Source organism: Symphalangus syndactylus, chromosome 11, assembly GCF_028878055.3.
Source record: "Symphalangus syndactylus isolate Jambi chromosome 11, NHGRI_mSymSyn1-v2.1_pri, whole genome shotgun sequence".
NCBI classification, from domain to species: domain Eukaryota; kingdom Metazoa; phylum Chordata; class Mammalia; order Primates; family Hylobatidae; genus Symphalangus; species Symphalangus syndactylus.
The window spans coordinates 96,386,440-96,404,950 of record NC_072433.2 but is presented as its reverse complement, the minus strand read 5'-3'; the positions used below and the strand labels follow the sequence as shown (position 1 = coordinate 96,404,950).

The 18,511-nt window shown below is 40.4% G+C and overlaps 1 protein-coding gene across 2 annotated transcripts in view; it reads left to right on the top strand.

Annotated features, from left to right (window-relative positions):
* Nucleotides 1-1,962: 1,962 nt before the first annotated feature.
* Nucleotides 1,963-18,511, top strand: part of PJA2 (praja ring finger ubiquitin ligase 2) — a 72,761-nt gene continuing 56,212 nt past the window's right edge. The window contains exon 1 of one of the 2 annotated variants that reach the window (XM_063612892.1): nucleotides 1,963-2,132. The gene's annotated coding sequence lies outside the window, so the exon portion shown is untranslated. The remainder of the gene's footprint in view (nucleotides 2,133-18,511) is intronic. The other variant, XM_055298133.2, reaches the window with a different exon arrangement.

Here is an 18,511-nt window from a genome sequence, read left to right as displayed (position 1 = left end):
GTACACGGCTACAAATGCAGGAGCCAGTATGTGAATATGTCTGATTCTTGAGTACAGGCTTTTTCAGCCTCCATATCAGTGTTTCTCATAGTAATATAGATCACTTATGCCTTGGTTAACTGTAGTCGGGACACGCATGCAGGATTAAAAACAATGACTCATATAGTGAGAAAGTAATTGCTATTCTGGCTCTATTTTTTCTATCCTTTGATGACATCATGATAAAAATACCATTTGAGTGCTGTATTTTTAATGTGTGTCTAATGCTTGGTAGCTTGCCCTTTTAACAAAGAGAGTTGTCTTTAGACTTACAGCCTTTAGTGGGCAGCAGTTTCTAGCCACAATTTAAAAACATTGTTTTGCATTCATTTTTCTTACAGTTACTTTCAACTTATAATAGGTGATGCTAGTTTTCCACTTATAGTACTTTTATAAAGTCTCCTTCTTAAAGAAATTAAATATACATTTATTTAAAGAAAAAAGGATAGTGAGTAGTATACACAGATACAGTATGAAAAAGGTTGAAATTTGGGAATCCCTGCCTTCCAGAACAGGTTAATGTATCCAGTTGGGCCAATCTGGAACACCGTAAAGGGAAACTAGGGAAATGTAATTAAAATATGAATTTCGTTTTTTTTCAAAGAGGTACTTAGATGGTCAGAACTCCTACAGCAACACGTGTAAAGGCAGAGTAATATCAAGCGAGGAATGGTTTTTTCGTAAGAAACGTACTACAGGAGTGGGGTAGGATTCAGATTGGATTTCACAAAACGTCTGGCAAATTCTCATAAACCTAAATTTCTACAGTAAATTTTGGATAATTTATTTCCATCAACAGCAAAAAAAATTAGTTCACTGGCAAGACAGTTTGCTGTTGTTAAGGGGACAGCACAGGAAGTGGGGCTCTTAATTCGTGGGGGAGGGGTCGCGATGAATATATCCTGGGCAACGGGCGACGGGTCGGGGGTGGGGAATAAGAGAAGACAGCGGGACTGTAATCAGATAAGCGGACACGTTTCAAGAGGAATAAAGAGAACATGTGCGGAACGAAGAAACAGTTTTGTATCACTGACATAATTAACTGAACTGTCACCCAGGTTTAAATTAAGCAAAGTGTCCGGGGACTACAGCTGTTGTATATTTGGTTTGCATGTGATGGGAGCTGTTACTTCCCGGCTTGACAAACAGCCTCAAGATGCAAGCTGGGAGGCTGTGGTCAGCCCAAGGCTATAGAGAGGAAGGCAGGCCTCCTCTGAACCCCGCCCCAGCCGAAGCAGCAGCGAGGGGCAAGGGTCAGCGCGGAGAGGCAGGGTGGAAAGCGCCATGTAGTGCCCAGGGTCAGGGTGGGTAAACAAGCCCTTCCTTGTGTCATTTTTTTTTCCTCTCACCGATATCTGAATTGTAACTGAACTTTATGCCAGGAAACCTTAACCTTGTTAATCAAGTTTCCAGTCGAATCAGGATCGATTTTAATGCCTCCATTTTGGTTGCTGCTGTTGGAATTTCCGAAAAAGCCTAACTGCGCCAGTCTTTCTGTTAGTTCTCCACACCCCTCCTCCTTTTCCCTGAGACCCCGCCCTTTTCTCTCAGCCCAAACCACAAAAGGCCGCGCAGTTTTAGCTCCTACACGGTGCTCCGCCCCCTCCCCAAACGTCGCAGTACTGCAGGGAAAGGAGGTGGGCTCGGCTGGGGCGGGGGATGGAGTCGGCTTCGTCTTTCCGCTCTTCAGCCAATTGGTGAACTCCTCCTGTGGGAGATGGGGGAGCAGGCTGTAGAGAAGGTCCAAGTATTTTTCCCTTTTTCTGCCACGTCCCAACCATTGACGTGAGCCCACTCCTCAGGTTCTGATTGGGCGTATGCATTGTCCCCCTAGCAGAGACCCTGTAAGCCGATTGGTCATCTCTGCCATGGGGGCGGGGCTTGCGTACTCTCCTCCTTCGCCTCCATCGCGGTGCGAGGGGCGGGACTGGCCGCCACCGCCTCTGCTTCCGCCGCCGCCACCGCCGCCGCCGCCGCCACAGCCGCCAGCCGCTGCGCGTTCGGCGGGGGAGGAGTTGGAGGCGGAGAAGAAGGCGGTGGTGGCGGGTGGAGGTTCGAGCGCTGTTCTCGCTCCGGAGCCGCTGCACATTTCGGTGAGGGCTTTTTTTTTTTTTTTCAGTCTGGCTTGTTCCGCTGTCGGGAGTGTGGGGGTCGGGGCGAGGAAATTGCTGCGTTCAGCTCCTCAGTTTCTCTGTCTCTAGCTTCGGAAGGAGCGGGGCCTGTCCCTGGCCTGCTGCGCCGGCCATGGTGGGTGGGGTTGATGGCTGTGGGAGGCCTTCTTCGCCTCCTGGGCCCTGTCCAGCCCGGACCCGGGCCGCGCTCCTATCCGGGACGGTCGCGCCCGCCGCCCCCCGACGGATGACATCGGTTGGTATCGGGGTCTCCGCTGCCGCTCTTTCCTGCTGCCTCTTCTACTGTCCTTGGTGACTTGGCCAAGGACCCCGCTGGCTTTCCTCTACACTCGCCACTGTCCAAGAGTTTGCCCCCCAACCAACACCTCACACCCACCTTCTGTGGTTTCCCGTCACCCCGCGTAGAGCGGCACCATCTTACGCCACAGGCCTGCAGCCCCCCTCCCCCGAGGAGCCTTCCGTTGCCGTCGCTCTGCTGGGCGTCTGCATTTTCCCGGATTGTCAGTGAGGCTCGGCACGCAGACACCCCGCTCGAGCCGCAGCAGTCGCTCTACTCCCGGGATCAGCACCCTTCCGCCGGGGCTGCTCTCAGTTAGCGATGTCAGGCCAGAGCTCCTCTTGCAGAAGCACCTTTAATTTGGCCTCCGTCAGATGACTATTAATCATTTTGCGCACATTCAAAATGGTGAGCTTAAAGACGCTCAGACCAAGTTGAAGCAAAGGGGAGGTGGTAAATTGTCATTTTACAGGGAGGAGAGTAATCTGAGAGTTACTTCTCCGGACATTAAAAAAAGAATTTACATCCGCATAGGCGCTTCTTTTGAGTCTGCTGTTTCTGTGAAGTTTAAAATTTTCATTACAGGCTTAATGTATTCTGTTTTATCATGAAATATTTGGTCACATTTCTTTAAAATGGCATCACCTTTGCTGAAGGCTACAGATCATTTGAAGTGTATGTGAATAAACCTGAGGATAACAGTAATAAACGTTTAAATTGTATTTTTCAGTGTTGTAATTCTCTTTTGGGATTCATGTCATTTTTATATGAGACAACCACTTAATTTTAAAAATTCATTACAGACATGCAAGTTTGATGTACACTTCAACAATATAAATAACGGACTGTTAGGTAAAATTTAAATATTTCTTTTCATCCTCCAGTCCTACTGCAGTGTAAAGTTGACAGTTTAGTGTTCATTTTTCAAAATCCTCTTACAAATGCACTAATAGACACATACACGTACACGTAAAGTTTTTTTTTTCTTTTGAGGGAGGCTATACCTAATATACCAAACATGTTTGCATACCGCTTGTTTATTGACTTAATTACATATCTTGAACATCTTTACTTTTTACATATAGGTCTCCCTGATACTTTTTAAAAGGCTAACTGGTATCTCATCAGTTTGGGCTATAATTTATTCTATTCCCTTTTTGAAAGACATTTAATTGCAGTTTCTTTCTGTTACACAAATAATGATTTATAATGAAAATAACTTTGTAATTTATTGATCGATATTTAATTACAAATTTTAACTCATCCTTGATTTTAAAAAATTAAACAGTATGGGAGAATGTAAGGTAAAAAGTGCCGCTTCCACTTCTAGTCCTGCTTGCATCTTGATTGTCAGCCACTGTTAACAATTCAGTAAACTTCCTCTGTGTGTGATTATTTCTGGAGCATGGGTTCCTAGAAGTGGAGTTGCTCAGTTAAAAGATTATGCATATTTTAAATTTTGGTAACCCTTTCTCCCTCTTTATTACTCTTGTTGAAAATATTCTTGAATGTTTCTTATGCATTTCTTCTTCTAGATAAACTTTAGACTCAACTAAAAATCTTTAGCTATTTTGAATAAGGTTATATTGAAATTTTAGATTACTTTGGAGACAACTGATCTTTATAGTATTGAGTCTCTCTCCTCAGAAATGTGGCCTCTCCATTTTATTCACATCTTGTTTTATATTCCTAGGGAAATTTTTATAGTTTTTCATTTTTTCTTCATACGTTTAACATTCCTTCCCAGTATTCCTATTTTATGGTTTGATTCGTGTGGTGGATGGAAACTTTCAGTAACATTTCTCTCCCTCTGTTTTCTCTGGTTATAGCAAAACTTTTGAGTTTTCTATCATGTATCATATTATTTTATTGAGTTAATTATCAGGAGATATTCACAGTTTTGTGGTTTCCTTTTCAGTTTTTATAACTTATGTGTTTTTCTCATTGCTTTTGCAGTTATACATCTTATAAAATGTTGAGCACTGGTAGATTAAAAACTAATAGCACTGATAGCTAAAAACATGGTATTGTTTCTGACTTTAAGGGGGAATGCTTCTAATGTTTTAGCATTAATTATGATGTTTGGTGAAGCTTTCTGGTAAAGCCACTGATATTAAAATATTTCCTTCTAGTCTTGGCTTTCCAAGATGCTTATGTTGTTGTTTTTGACATTTTTAAAAACCATAAATGAGTTTTCTTATATATATATTTTTGACATCTTTTGAGGTGGGTATATGTGGGCATCACCAGTATTCCCTGGTTTATATTTTCCTGAGAGAGCACCTTCTTAGAAAATCAACCTTAATGAGGATAACTTAGATACAATAAAATGTAATTATTTAAAATGTACAGTGTATTTTATTTTGACAGATGTGTACTCTGTGACCACCATCACAGTCAAGAGTGGAATATTTTCATACTGCAATTAAGATATAGAATATTTTCATCTCCCCCAAAATTCCCTTTTGCAGTCAATCACAATTTCACCCTCAGGACTAGGAAAGCACTCATCCTCTTTTTCTTGCTATAAAATGGTATCATTTTGTCTAGAATTTCATATAAGTGGAATGATGTAATACATACTCTTTTGTATCTGGCTTTTTCTCTTGGCATGTTTTTCAGGATTATCCATGTTTCTCTGTATTTAACGGTTCTCGTTTTATTGCTGAATAGAAGTCCTTGATATTGATTTACTAGTTTGTTGACCATTCCACCTATTTACAGATACTTGGATTGTTTCCAGTTTGGGGCTGTTATAATAAAGTAACCTTCATTTATTGAACATTCCTTTATTCAATGAACATTCATTTATTTTGAATTTTTGTGAACATCTTTTTTTCTTGATAAATACCTAGGCATGGAACTTGTTGGGTTGTATGATAAATGGATGTTTATAAGAAACTGCCAAACTGTTTTCCAGAGTGGTTGTCACATTTCACATATCCATCAGCAGTGTATGACAGTTCCAGTTGCTCCACATCATCCTCAGCACTTGGTTATTTCAGTCTTTTAAATTTTAGCCCTTTTAGTGGGTATGTAGTAGTATCATACTGGGATTTTAATTTGCATTTACCAGATGACTAATGGTACTGAGAATTTGCTCAAGTGTATGTCTTCCTTTGTGAAGTATCTGTTGACATTTTTTGCTCATTAAAAAACAAACAAACAAAAAAATGGGTGGGCCGGGCACGGTGGCTCACGCCTGTAATCCCAGCACTTTGGGAGGCCGAGGCAGGCGGATCACGAGGTCAGGAGATCCAGACCATCCTGGCTAACACGGTGAAACCCTATCTCTACTAAAAATACAAAAATTTAGCCGGGCGTGGTGGCAGACGCCTGTAGTCCCAGCTACACCAGAGGCTGAGGCGGGAGAATGACGTGAACCCGGGAGGTGGAGCTTGCAGTGAGCTGAGATCGTGCCACTGCACTCCAGCCTGGGTGACACAGCGAGACTCCGTCTCAAAAAAAAAAAAGGGTGGTTTGTCTTATTGAGTTGTAAGCATTTTTTAATACATCCTTTATACAACTCATTTGACACACAGAGATACATAAACACGCACACACACTGCAATCTGAAGCTTGTTTTTTTTTATTTTCCTAACTTTAAAAGAAGAGGTTTTAATTTTGTTAAATTCGTCTTACCAACTTTTTTTATGATTTGTGCTTCTGTGTTCTAAGAACTCTGCCTAATGCAAAGTTGTGCAGATTTACAATTTTTCTATAAATTTTCTAGTTTTGGCTTTTATGTCAAGGCACATTATCCATTTTGGGTTAGTTTTTGTATATGGTGTGTAGTAAGGGTCAAGGCTCATTTTCTTTTCAAATGTATATGTAGTTCTAGCACCATTTGTTGGGACTACTTTCCTTTCCCACTGAATTAACTTTGTCAAAAGTCAGTTGATCATATATGTGAATCTGTTCCTGTACTTTTCTCTTGATCTTTGTGCCTATAATTTTGCCAATACTGAGTTGTCATGGTTATTTTTACTTATAAGTGTTGAAATTAGGTAATATGAATCCTTGAACTTTATTCTTTTTCAAAATTGCCTTGGCTATTTTAACTTCACCATAAAGCTTTTAGAGGCTGCCTGTTGGTTTCTACAAAAAGACCTGAAGGGATTTTAATTTGCGTTGTGTTGAATGCATAGATCAATTTAGGAAGAATCGACATCTTGAGTCTTCCAATTCATGAATACAGGTTGTCTCCATTTATGTAGGTCTTCTTCATTTCCTTTGTCAGCATTTTGTAGTTGCAGCATGAAGATGTTGCTCATTTTGTTGGATTTATATCTAAGTATTTAATAATTGATACTATTATAAGTGATAATTTTCTTCAATTTTGGTTTCCAGTTATTCACTGCTATATGTAAAAATACAGTAATACAGTTGGTTTTTGCATATGGACCTTGATGCTTGCAACCTTGCTAAATTCATTTATTCGAGTAAATTTTTTGTAGATTCTCTGGAATTGTCCTATGTAGACAGTCATGTTATTTGCAAATATAGATCAGTTTTATTTTTTCAATTTGTATGTAACTCCTTCCACCTTTTCTTCTTATTAGACTGGCTAAGACCTCCAGTATGATGTTGAATAGCAGTGGTGAAAGCAGATATCCTTCTCTGTTCCTGATCTTAAGAAGAAAGCTTTGAATCTTTCATTATTGAGTGTGATAGAGTGTTGCTATAGATAGAATGCTTACGTCCCTTCCAAAATTCATAGTGTTGAAACATAATCCCCATTGTGAGGGGGGTCTCAAGGAGGTGATTAGGTCATGAGGCTTCTGCCTTCATTAATGGATTCGTGTGCTTATAAAAGAGGTCCCAGAGAGCTCCTTATGCCATATGAGAACACAGTGAAAAAACTGCAGTCTGTGAACCAGGAGATGGCCCTCACCAAACACTGAATCTACCAGCGCCTTGATTTTGGACTTCCCAGCCTCCAGAACTGTGAAAAATAAATTTCTTTTTATTTTTTTTTTTTGACAGAGTCTTGCTCTGTCGGCCAGGCTGGAGTGCAGTGGCACATCTCAGCTCACTGTAACCTCGGTCTCCCAGGCTCAAGCAATTCTGCCTCAGCCTCCCAAGTAGCTGGGATTACAGGTGTGTGTCACCATGCCTGGCTAATTTTTGTATTTTTAGTAGAGATGGGGTTTCACCATGTTGGCCAAGGCTGGTCTTGAACTCCTTACCTCAGGTAATCTGCCTGCCTCAGCCTCCCAAAGTGCTGGAATCACAGGCGTAAGCCACTGTGCCCAGCCAAGAAATAAATTTCTTTTGTTTATAAACCACTTCAGTCTATGGGAGCTTGTTATAGGAGTCCTAATGGACTAAGACAAGTGGCGTTTTATCACGTTGAGGATGTTCCCATTCTGTTCTTGGATTGCTGAGAGGTTTTTGTTGTTGTTTTTGAGATGGAGTCTTGCTCTGTTGCCCTGGCTGGAGTGCAATGGCACCATCTCAGCTCACTACAACCTCCACCTCCTGGGTTCAAGTGATTCTTCCATCTCAGCCCCCTGAGTAGCTGGGATTACAGGTACACGCCACCAAGCCTGGCTAATTTTTTTGTATTTTTGTAGAAATGGGGTTTCACCATGTTGGCCAGGCTGGTCTTGAACTCCTGACCTTGTGATCTGCCCCGAGCCTTGGCCCCCCAAAGTGTTGGGATTACAGGCGTGAGCCACTGCACCTGGCCGAGAATTTTTTTTTTTTTAATCATGAGTGGATGTTGATTTTAGTCAGGTATTATTACTGTATTTATTGAGATGATCATATGGTTTGTTTCTGTGTTAACGTGATGAATTACATTAACTTATTTGCGAATGTTGAATTATCTTCCATTCTGGTTAAACCTCACTTGGTGATGGTGTATTATCTAGTATTATTTTTATAAATTGGTGAAATATTTTTTTTTGTTTTGCATCTGTGTTCATGAAAGATAACTTTTTCATGTAATGCTGGTTTCATAGAGTTGCAAAGTGTATGTTTTTGAAAAAAATTTTATTAGGATTAGTATTATTTGTTTTATAATTTTTTTTTGAGTTTGGATGTGAACTCTTCTGGTCCTAGAGTTCTTTGTTGGAAGGCTTCAAAGGATAAGTGCAATTATCCTTTAATAGATACAGGATTATTAGGGTTATCTATTTCTTCCTGAAAGCTTTTAGTCTTTGTATGAGTCACTTTCACGTACTAAGTGAGCGTTAGTAGTTTTTGTCTTTGAAGGCATTTGTCTTATTTCATTTATTCATTGTCATAAAGTTGTTTCTTAATTATTTTAATGCCTATAACATCTGTAGTGGTGTCTTTCCTTTCATTCTTGTTATTAGCAGCGTGACCTCTCTTGTTTTTATTTGGTTCCAGGTTTATTTTATTAATCTTTTTCAGAGTCAACTTTTTATTTGATTGCTTTTTTATTTATTTTTAGTTTCATTGATTTCTGCTTCTTACTATTTCTGTATGCTTTGGGTTTAAATTCCTCTATGTTAATTTATTAAGGTATAAGCTTAGGTCATTGACTTGAGACCTTTTTTCTTTTTCTTCCAAGCACTGCCTTGAGGTGCTTACACAAATTTGATGCACTGATTTTTTTAAAGTCCTTATGTCACTTCCACTTTGACCCATGAAGGTTGCTGTTTAATTTCCAAATATTTGGTGATTTTGCATGTCTCTTTCTTTGTATAATTTATTTTAAATTCTTTGATGTTTGTTTTATGACCAGAATATGGTTACTCTCAGTAAATGTTCCATGTACACTTCAAAATAATGTGTATGTTGTTGTTTAGCGGTGGAGTATTCTATATCAAGTTGATTGATGGTGCTTGTTAGGCCTTCTCTTTCCTTACTGAGTTTTTGTTTGTTTCATTGATCATTGAGAGAAGAGTTGAAGTCTCCAAGTATAATGGTGAGTTTGCTTATTTCTCCTTTACAGTTTTTGCATCATGTATATTGAACTTCCTGTTAGGTGCATGTAAATTTAGGATTGTTAAAACTTTTTGGTGAACGAACCCCTTTGTCATTATATAATGCCCCCTTTATCTCTGATAGTATTCCTCATTCCAAAGTCTACTTTATCTAATATTAATACAGCCTCTTCAACCTCCTTTTAGTGTTTGTATATTATTTTCCATTCATTTAATCTGTCTTTTATTTGAAATGGGTTTGTTCTAGACAGCCTTTTTTAATTCATCTTGAAAAATCTGTTTTTAAATTGAAGTGTTTAGACTATTTACATTTAATGTAATTTTGATGTAGTTGGATTTAAATATACAATCTTAATTGTTTTCTATTTATGTGCTCTCTGATCCCTATTTTTGAGTCCATTTTATCTTCACCATTGGCTCACTACTTACACTTACTTTTCCTCTCTTTTAAAAAGTTACTGGCTTCTCTGTGATTTATATTATACATCTTTAATAACAGACCATATGGAAGCAATATTATACCACATTTTATATAGTGTCAGAGCTCTATAGCAGTATATTTACAATGTATATTTACAATTTCTCCTTACCTTTTGTGCCATTACTGTTTTACCTTTTACAAATGCCATAAATGCATAATACCTTATAATGTTTGTTTTATTCCTGTGCTGTCTAGTATGGTAGTCATTAGCCAGTGTAGCTATTTAAATTTGAATTTAAAGTAGTTAGTGTAAGTTAAATTAAAATTCATTTTCTCTGTTATAGTGGCCTCTTTTCCAGTGCTTATTCTTTCTGCATGAAGAACTTCCTTTCACATTTCTTGGACTTCAGTTCTACTGGTAACAAAGTTCCAGAGATTGTTTCACAAATACTTTGTTCCACTTTTTCTTTCGAAAGATTTTGCTGGATATAAATTTATTATTCACAGTGTTTTTCTAATATTAAGGATGCTATTTATTATCTTTTGACTTGCACAGTTTCAAATAAGAAGTTGGCTGTGATTCTTAGTTCCTTTTTTCCACTGTCAGTATCAAATATGTTTTATCAGTGGTTTTTAAATTTTATTTTATTTGTTTTTTTTTTGAGACAAGGTCTTGCTCTGTTGCCCAAGCTGGAGTGCAGCGGTACAAGCTTGTCTCACTATAGCCTCGAGCTTCTAGACTCAAGCAATTCTCCCACCTTAGCCTCCAAAAATCCTGGGATTGCAGGCCTGAGCCACTGTGCCCAGGCTGTCATTGGTGGTGGTATTGGTTGTTTTTGAGACAGTCTCACTCTGTCGCCCAGGTTGGAGTGCAGTGGCGCTATCTCGGCTCACTGCAACCTCTACCTCCCGGGTTCAAGTGATTCTCATGCCTCAGCCTCCCAAGTAGCTGTGATCACAGGCTCCCGCCACCACGCCTGGCTAATTTTTGTATTTAACAGAGTTTCACCATGTTGGCCATGCTAGTCTCAAACTCCTGGCCTCAAGTGGTCTGCCCTCCTTGGCCTCCCAAAGTGCTGGGATTACAGGCATGTATCATTCAGTTTTTTTGTTGTTGTTGTTTTGTTTTTTGTTTTTGAGACAGAGTCTCGCTCTGTCTCCCAGGCCTGGAGTGCAGTGGCGCCATCTTGGCTCACTGCGAGCTCCGCCTCCCAGGTTCATGCCATTCTCCTGCCTCAGTCTCCCGAGTAGCGGGGGCTACAGGCACCCGCCACCACGCCTGGCTAATTTTTTTTGTATTTTTTTTAGTAGAGACGGGGTTTCACCCTGTTGGCCAGGATGGTCTCGATCTCCTGACCTCGTGATCCACCCGCCTGTGCCTCCCAAAGTGCTGGGATTACAGATGTGAGCCACCATGCCCGGCCATATGATTCGTTTTTTATAGCAGGTTAAAGATGTTACATCTTGGGTTATGTGTACATTTTTGTGTGTTTTGTATTTATACTGCTTTTGTAGGGGGGAATCACTGAGCTTCTTGGGATTTACGATCTTTTAAATAATGTATGAAAAATTCACAGCATCTTTCTCTTCTAATATTTCCACTGCCCGCCACCCCCCTCCCCTCCCCCCCAGCCGGTTTGCTCTCTTTTTGTGGGATTCCAGTTAAACTCATGGCAGCTCATTTAATGCAGTCCACAACTCTTGGAGTCTCTGTTTTGTCTTTTGTTGCTATTGTTTTTTAACATGTGTTTCTTTTCACTTAAATCACTTTTTATCTAGGCTTGGATCATTTCATTTGACTTATCTTTTTTTTTTTTTTGAGACAGCCTCAGTCCATCACCCAGACAGGAGTGCAGTGGTGTGATCTTGGCTCACTGCGACCTCTGCTTCCCGACTTCAAGCGATTCTCCGTACCTCAGCCTCCTGAGTAGCTGGAATTATGGGCGTGCGCCACCACGTCTCACTAATTTTTTGTATTTTTAGTAGAGACGGGTATCACTATGTTGGTCAGGCTGATCTTGAACTCCTGACCTAAAGTGATCCACCCATCTTGGCCTCCCAAATTGCTGGGATTACAGGCATGAGCCACTGAGCCTGGCCTGACTTACCTTGAGCTCACTAAAAGTTTCCTCCCCTAGTTTTTTAATGAGCCCATAGAATGCATTCTTCATTTCTGTTACTGTGTTTTTTATTTTTTGCATTTCCATTTTCATCTCTCCTCAAATTTCTCATGAGTTGATGCATGTTCCTACCTTTGTGCTAGAGCCTTTAAAAGGGTAATCATAGTTACTTTAATTTTCTTCTCTGATAATTCTGTTAATTGCTTTATCTGGTTCTGTTTGTTGCTATCTCTTGATAAAGATGGTTTTTTCGTCTTGTAATTTTTGACTGAATGGCAGACTTTATATGTAGAACAGTAGAGATTGTGGGAAATAATTGTTATGTCTGGATGTGAGTCTGGTTCTGCATCTGCTAGACTTTTAGTGTGGTGTGGGTTTGATTCAATCTAATTCGTGATTGAGATGGGTTTGGATTTTGTTTCTGTGGTTGCATTGTGCTTAGTGTTACCTTGTGCTTAGTGTGACAGCTGAAGTGCCTGATTTTTCTAAGTGTTCCTACTTCACTGTCAACTTTCAGCTTTCTCTGTGTGCCCATACCTCAGTGGAGAAGTTTCTCCACATGCTATCATTATCCCCAGCAGTAGGCTGTTGTTTCTTGATGCTGACTAGCCTGGAGATGGAGGCAGAGTTTTCTCTGTCTTCCTTATCTGTACTCAGTGTTACACAAGCCCTGTGTCTCTTGTTTTTGGGTATGGGCCAATGATGCTGTGCCTTCTCTCCATGGTAGGCAAACTCTGCCTCATATCTTTTTTTTTTTTTTTTTGAGACAGAGTTGCACTCTTGTCACCCAGGCTGGAGTGCATTAGCGTGATCTTGGCTCACTGCAACCTCCGCCACTCAGGTTCAAGCGATTCTCCTGCCTCAGCCTCTCAAGTAGCTGGGATTACAGCCATGTGCCACCACGCCCAGCTAATTTTGTATTTTTAGTAGAGATGGGGTTTCACCATGTTGGCCAGGCTGGTCTTGAACTCCTGACTTCAGGTGATCCTCCCACCTTGGCCTCCCAAAGTGCTGGGATTCCAAGCCTGAGCCCTGCACCTGGCCCCGTATCTTTGATAGGTTTTGTGCAGGATAGATTTTCTGCTCCTTCCCCAGTGGTAGCAAATCTTTAATGTACTGGTATAGGAGCCTGGACTGTAAACTGTTTCCTAACTCTGCTCTAGGAGTAAAGGTCTTTTTCTTTTCTTTTTTTTTTTTTTAATTATACTTTAAGTTCTAGGGTACATGTGCACAATGTGCAGGTTTGTTACATATGTGTACATGTGCCATGTTGGTGTGCTGCACCCTTAACTCGTCATTTATATTAGGTATATTTCCTAATGCTATCCCTCCCCCCTCCCTTCACCCCACAGCAGGCCCCGGTGATGTTCCCCTTCCTGTATCCAAGTGTTCTCGTTGTTCAATTCCCACCTATGAGTGAGAACATGTGGTGTTTGGTTTTTTTGTCCTTGCGATAGTTTGCTGAGAACTAATGATGGTTTCCAGCTTCATCCATGTCCCCACAAAGGACATGAACTCATCCTTTTTTTATGGCTGCATAGTATTGCATGGTGTATATGTGCCACATTTTCTTAATCCAGTCTATCATTGTTGGACATTTGGGTTGGTTCCAAGTCTTTGCTATTGTGAACAGTGCCACAGTGAACATACGTGTGCATGTGTCTTTATAGCAGCATGATTTGTAATCCTTTGGGTATATACCTAGTAATGGGATGGCTGGGTCAAATGGTATTTCTAATTCTAGATCCTTGAGTAATCGCCACACTGTCTTCCACAATGGTTGAACTAGTGTTCCTATTTCTCCACATCTTCTCCAGCACCTGTTGTTTCCTGACTTTTTAATGATCACCATTCTAACTGGTGTGGAGATGGTATCTCATTGTGATTTTGATTTGCATTTCTCTGATGGCCAGTGATGATGATCATTTTTTCATGTGTCTGTTGGCTGCATAAATGTCTTCTTTTGAGAAGTGTCTGTTCGTATCCTTCACCCACTTTTTGATGGGGTTGTTTTTTTCTTGTAAGTTTATTTGAGTTCTTTGTAGATTCTGGATATTAGCCCTTTGCCGGATAAGTAGATTCTTTAACCATACCCTAGCAGCAATGGAGGACAGAGATTGCTGCCCTTACCTAATGGTTTAAAGTTGTTGTTGGCTGTTCACCGTGGCTCACGCCTGATCCCAGCATTTTGAGAGGCCATGCTGGGCGGATCATTTGAGATCAGGAGTTCAAGACCAGCCTGGCCAACATAGTGAAACCCTGTTTCTACTAAAAAAAAAAAAATAGCTGGGCGTGGTGGTGGGCGCCTGTAATCCCAGCTGCTTGGGAGGCTGAGGCAGAAGAATTGCTTGAACCTGAGAGGCAGAGGTTGCAGTGAGCCAAGATCGCACCACTGCCCTCCAGCCTGGGCAAGAGAACGAGACTCCGTCTCAAAAAATAAAATAAAAATAAAGTTGTTCCTTTTTTTTTTTTCTACTGGGAGAAGTGTTGAGGAAAGGTTTCATTCATTTCCCTTGTTGGCAGTCAATCCGTTTCACAACTGAAGTGGGCATGACACTCCAGCTTTCTATACCCTGTAGAAGTGGAACTCCTACAAATGGTGTATTTCTAAAATTAACTTTTTGTAGCTGTTTACTGTAGTGACTTTTGTATCTTGATGTTATAGCTGTCTGTCTTAATCTGTTCCTGCTGTTGTAACAAAATACCTAAGACTGGGTAATTTATAAAGAAAATAAATTTATTTCTCACAATTCTAGAGCCTGGATGTTCCAAATCAAGGTGCCAGTCGGTTTAGTGTTTGGTGAGGGCTGCTGTCTGCCTCCAATATGGCACCTGTTGCTTGTCTTTACACAGCAGAAAATGAAAGAGCGAAAAGGGCTAAGTAGTTTCCCCCAGCCTTTTTATAAGGTACTAGTCCATTCATGAGGGCAGAGCCTTTATAACTTAATCACTTTTCAAAAGATCCCACCTTTTAATACCACCGCAATGTGGATTAAGAATTTTGGAAGATGGCACAAACATTCAAACCATAGCACTGACAATATCACTAAATTTTCTTGTATGTCTCAATTTTTTCTTTTAGATTTCTTTTCACTTTCTTTAATAGACTTTTAGTTTTACTTTTTACAAATTTTATTTCTACATTCCTAGTTTTGTTGGTATCGGTTATTTTCCTCTTTCTCACCCTCCCCCCCCAACTTATTTTTTTTTTTTTTGGTCTTGCGATGGTTAGAACTTTACATGTTAGGCCGGGTGCGGTGCTCATCGCCGTAATCCCAGCACTTTGGGAGGTCGAGGCAGGTGGATCACGAGGTCAGGAGTTCAAGACTAGCCTGACCAACATGGTGAAACCCCGTCTCTACTAAAAATACAAAATTTAGCCGGACGTGATGGCGCATGCCTGTAATCCCAGCTATTCAGGAGGCTGAGGCAGGAGAATTGCTTGGACCTGAGAGGCAGAGGTTGCAGTGAGCCGAGATTGCGCCACTGCACTCTAGCCTGGGCCACAGAGTGAGACTCTGTCTCAGAAAAAAAAAAAAGAACTTTACATGTTAAATAGAAGTAACGACAGGTATTTTAAGAAAATGATACTGACATTTCACCATTCAGTATAATTTTGCCGTACCTTTTGGGCTGATTAGTTTTATAAGGCTTAGTAAATTCTTTTCCATTTTTGGTTTCTTGAGAGTTCTTTTAAACTTTAATGAATGTTGAATTTCATTGAATGCTTTTTCTCCGTCCACTGAAATGTTTACGAATGAAAATAGAAGTAATCATATCTAATGATGAGTCTGTTTTGGAATAGACTCAGTATATACCGTTTTCAAATATATTGCTGTAATGGCTTGCTAATATCTCAGACTTTTTGTTTCTTTATCACTGGAGTTGACATCTAATTTTTTATTTTTGTAACTTGTCTGCTTGTCTGGCCATTTCTTTTTTTTTTTTGAGATAGAGTTTCGCTCTTCTTGCCCAAGCTGGAGTGCAGTGGCGCAATCTCGGCTCACTGCAATCTCTGCCTCCCGTGTTCAAGTGATTCTCCTGCCTCAGCCTCCTGAGTAGCTGGGATTACGGGCATGTGCCTCCACACCCAGCTAATTTTTTGTATTTTTAGTAGAAATGGGGTTTCACCATGTTAGTTAGGCTGGTCTTGAACTCCTGACCTCATGTCATCCGCCATCCTCGGCCTCCCAAAGTGCTGGGATTACAGGCATGAGCCTTGTCTGGCTAGTTCATGAAGATTTTACTCTGCTTTTAAAATGAGCTACATGTGTTTGAAACAAGCTTATGAAATCCTTTTCTATTCTCTAGACAAACAGGTTCAGCACTGGAATTATCTATTTGTATATTTGGATAGAAATTTCTATTAAGACCTGTGGGCCTATTGTTTTCCTTATGGGAAGATTTTTATTCCCTCTCCCGAAGTCAGGGCCTTACTCTGTCGCCCAGGCTGGAGGGCAGTGGCACAATCACGGCTTACTTCAGCCTCCACCTCCCAGGCTCACGTGACCTCCCACCTCAGCCTCGCATGTGGCTGGGACTACAGGCACATGCCACCATGCCCTTCTAATTTTTACATTTTTTATAGAGATGGGTTTTCACCATGTTGCTCAGGCTGGTCTTGAGCTCCTGGGCTCAAACTGTCCACCTTCTTCAGTCTCCCAAAGTGCTGGAATTGCAGGCATGAGCCACTGGGCCCAGCCTAGTGCTGTCCTTTTAAGTTATACTTGTAGTGGCCCTTATTTTTATGACTTACACATTAAAGAAACATTCATCTGATAATATCTGAAGTCTTCATAGGCATTTTCCGTTTCCTTTTATTTTGTTAATTCTTGTCAACGTTATTTCTCAAGTATGTTATACTTTTTATCGTGAGTTCATATTCTTTGAAATTTTACATGTGAGAATTCTGACCTGGGTTGAAAGTGAGGTGACTTTCTTTCTTTTTTTTTTTTTTTTTTTTTTTTTTATTATACTTCAGGATTTTAGGGTACAAGTGCACAATGTGCAGGTTTGTTACATATGTATCCATGTGCCATGTTGATTTCCTGCACCCATTAACTCGTCATTTAGCATTAGGTGTATCTCCTAATGCTGTCCCTCCCCCCTCCCCCCACCCCACAACAGTCCCCAGAGCGTGATGTTCCCCTTCCCATTGTTCAATTCCCATTGTTCAATTCCCATTGTTCAATTCCCATTGTTCATTCACTCATTGTTCAATTCCCACCTATGAGTGAGAACATGCGGTGTTTGGTTTGTTGTCCTTGCGATAGTTTACTGAGAATGATGGTTTCCAGTTTCATCCATGTCCCTACAAAGGACACGAACTCATCATTTTTTATGGCTGCATAGTATTCCATGGTGTATATGTGCCACATTTTCTTAATCCAGTCTATCGTTGTTGGACATTTGGGTTGGTTCCAACTCTTTGCTATTGTGAATAGTGCTGCAATAAACATACTTGTGCATGTGTCTTTATAGCAGCATGATTTATAGTCCTTTGGGTATATACCCAGTAATGGGATGGCTGGGTCAAATGGTATTTCTAGTTCTAGATCCCTGAGGAATCGCCACACTGACTTCCACAATGGTTGAACTAGTTTACAGTCCCACCAACAGTGTAAAAGTGTTCCTATTTCTCCACATCCTCTCCAGCACCTGTTGTTTCCTGATTTTCAACTGGGAGGTATTAGCTTTGCTTCTGCCGGGTGCTTGGAACACTGCTCCCTAAGACTTAACAGTATTCTCACTTTGTGGCTTGTTGGCTCATACTGATAGTATGAATTGCAGCCACAAATCTTATGAGGCTGAGTTGTGGCTTTGAATTGTTGGGCGAGATATTCCTCCTCTTTTCTACCATTCGCCCCCTACCCAGAATTAAAACATTTTTATTTGCTTTGAGTTGTGAGGTTTAAAAAAAAATTTTTATCTGCCATACTGTTAGAAACAGAAATTGAGAAGTTGAATTTTCCTGAGATCTTGTTTTATACATGTGTTTCTTATTCTCTAATGTTTATCTGTGTGGTTAGAAGAAGGATCTCATGTCCTAGGTTTCCCAGGATAATTCCACTTCACATCTTCCATTTTTGTCTAATAATTAATTGCATGTTTTTGCATTCTGAAGTCTTAGACAGCTTAGTTTTCAGTGGTCCATAAAAACCTGTTGCTAACAAAGTGATTAAATATTTTTCTGTCAATTCCAAAAGGAGCACAAGTGTGTGAAAGAAAAGTTGGAAAACAAAAAATGGAAGGCATAAAAATCACTCATAGACCTAAACTGAAATACAACTTTAAACACTTGAATATATTTTCTTCCAGTGACTATTTAAAACTTTTTATTGCACTGTGCTTATAAAAATGTGTGTAACTTCAGTAAATTAGCACAGAGTGAAGTTAATATAAACACCAACCAAGTCAAGAACTAGCATGTGGCTGGGCATGACAGCTCACACCTGTAATCCCAGCACTTTGGGAGGCCGAGGCAGGTGGATCACTTAAGGTCAGGAGTTCGAGATCAGCCTGGCCAACATGATGAAACCCCATCTCTACTAAAAATACAAAAATTATCCAGGCGTGGTGGCGGGTACCTATAATCCCAGCTACTC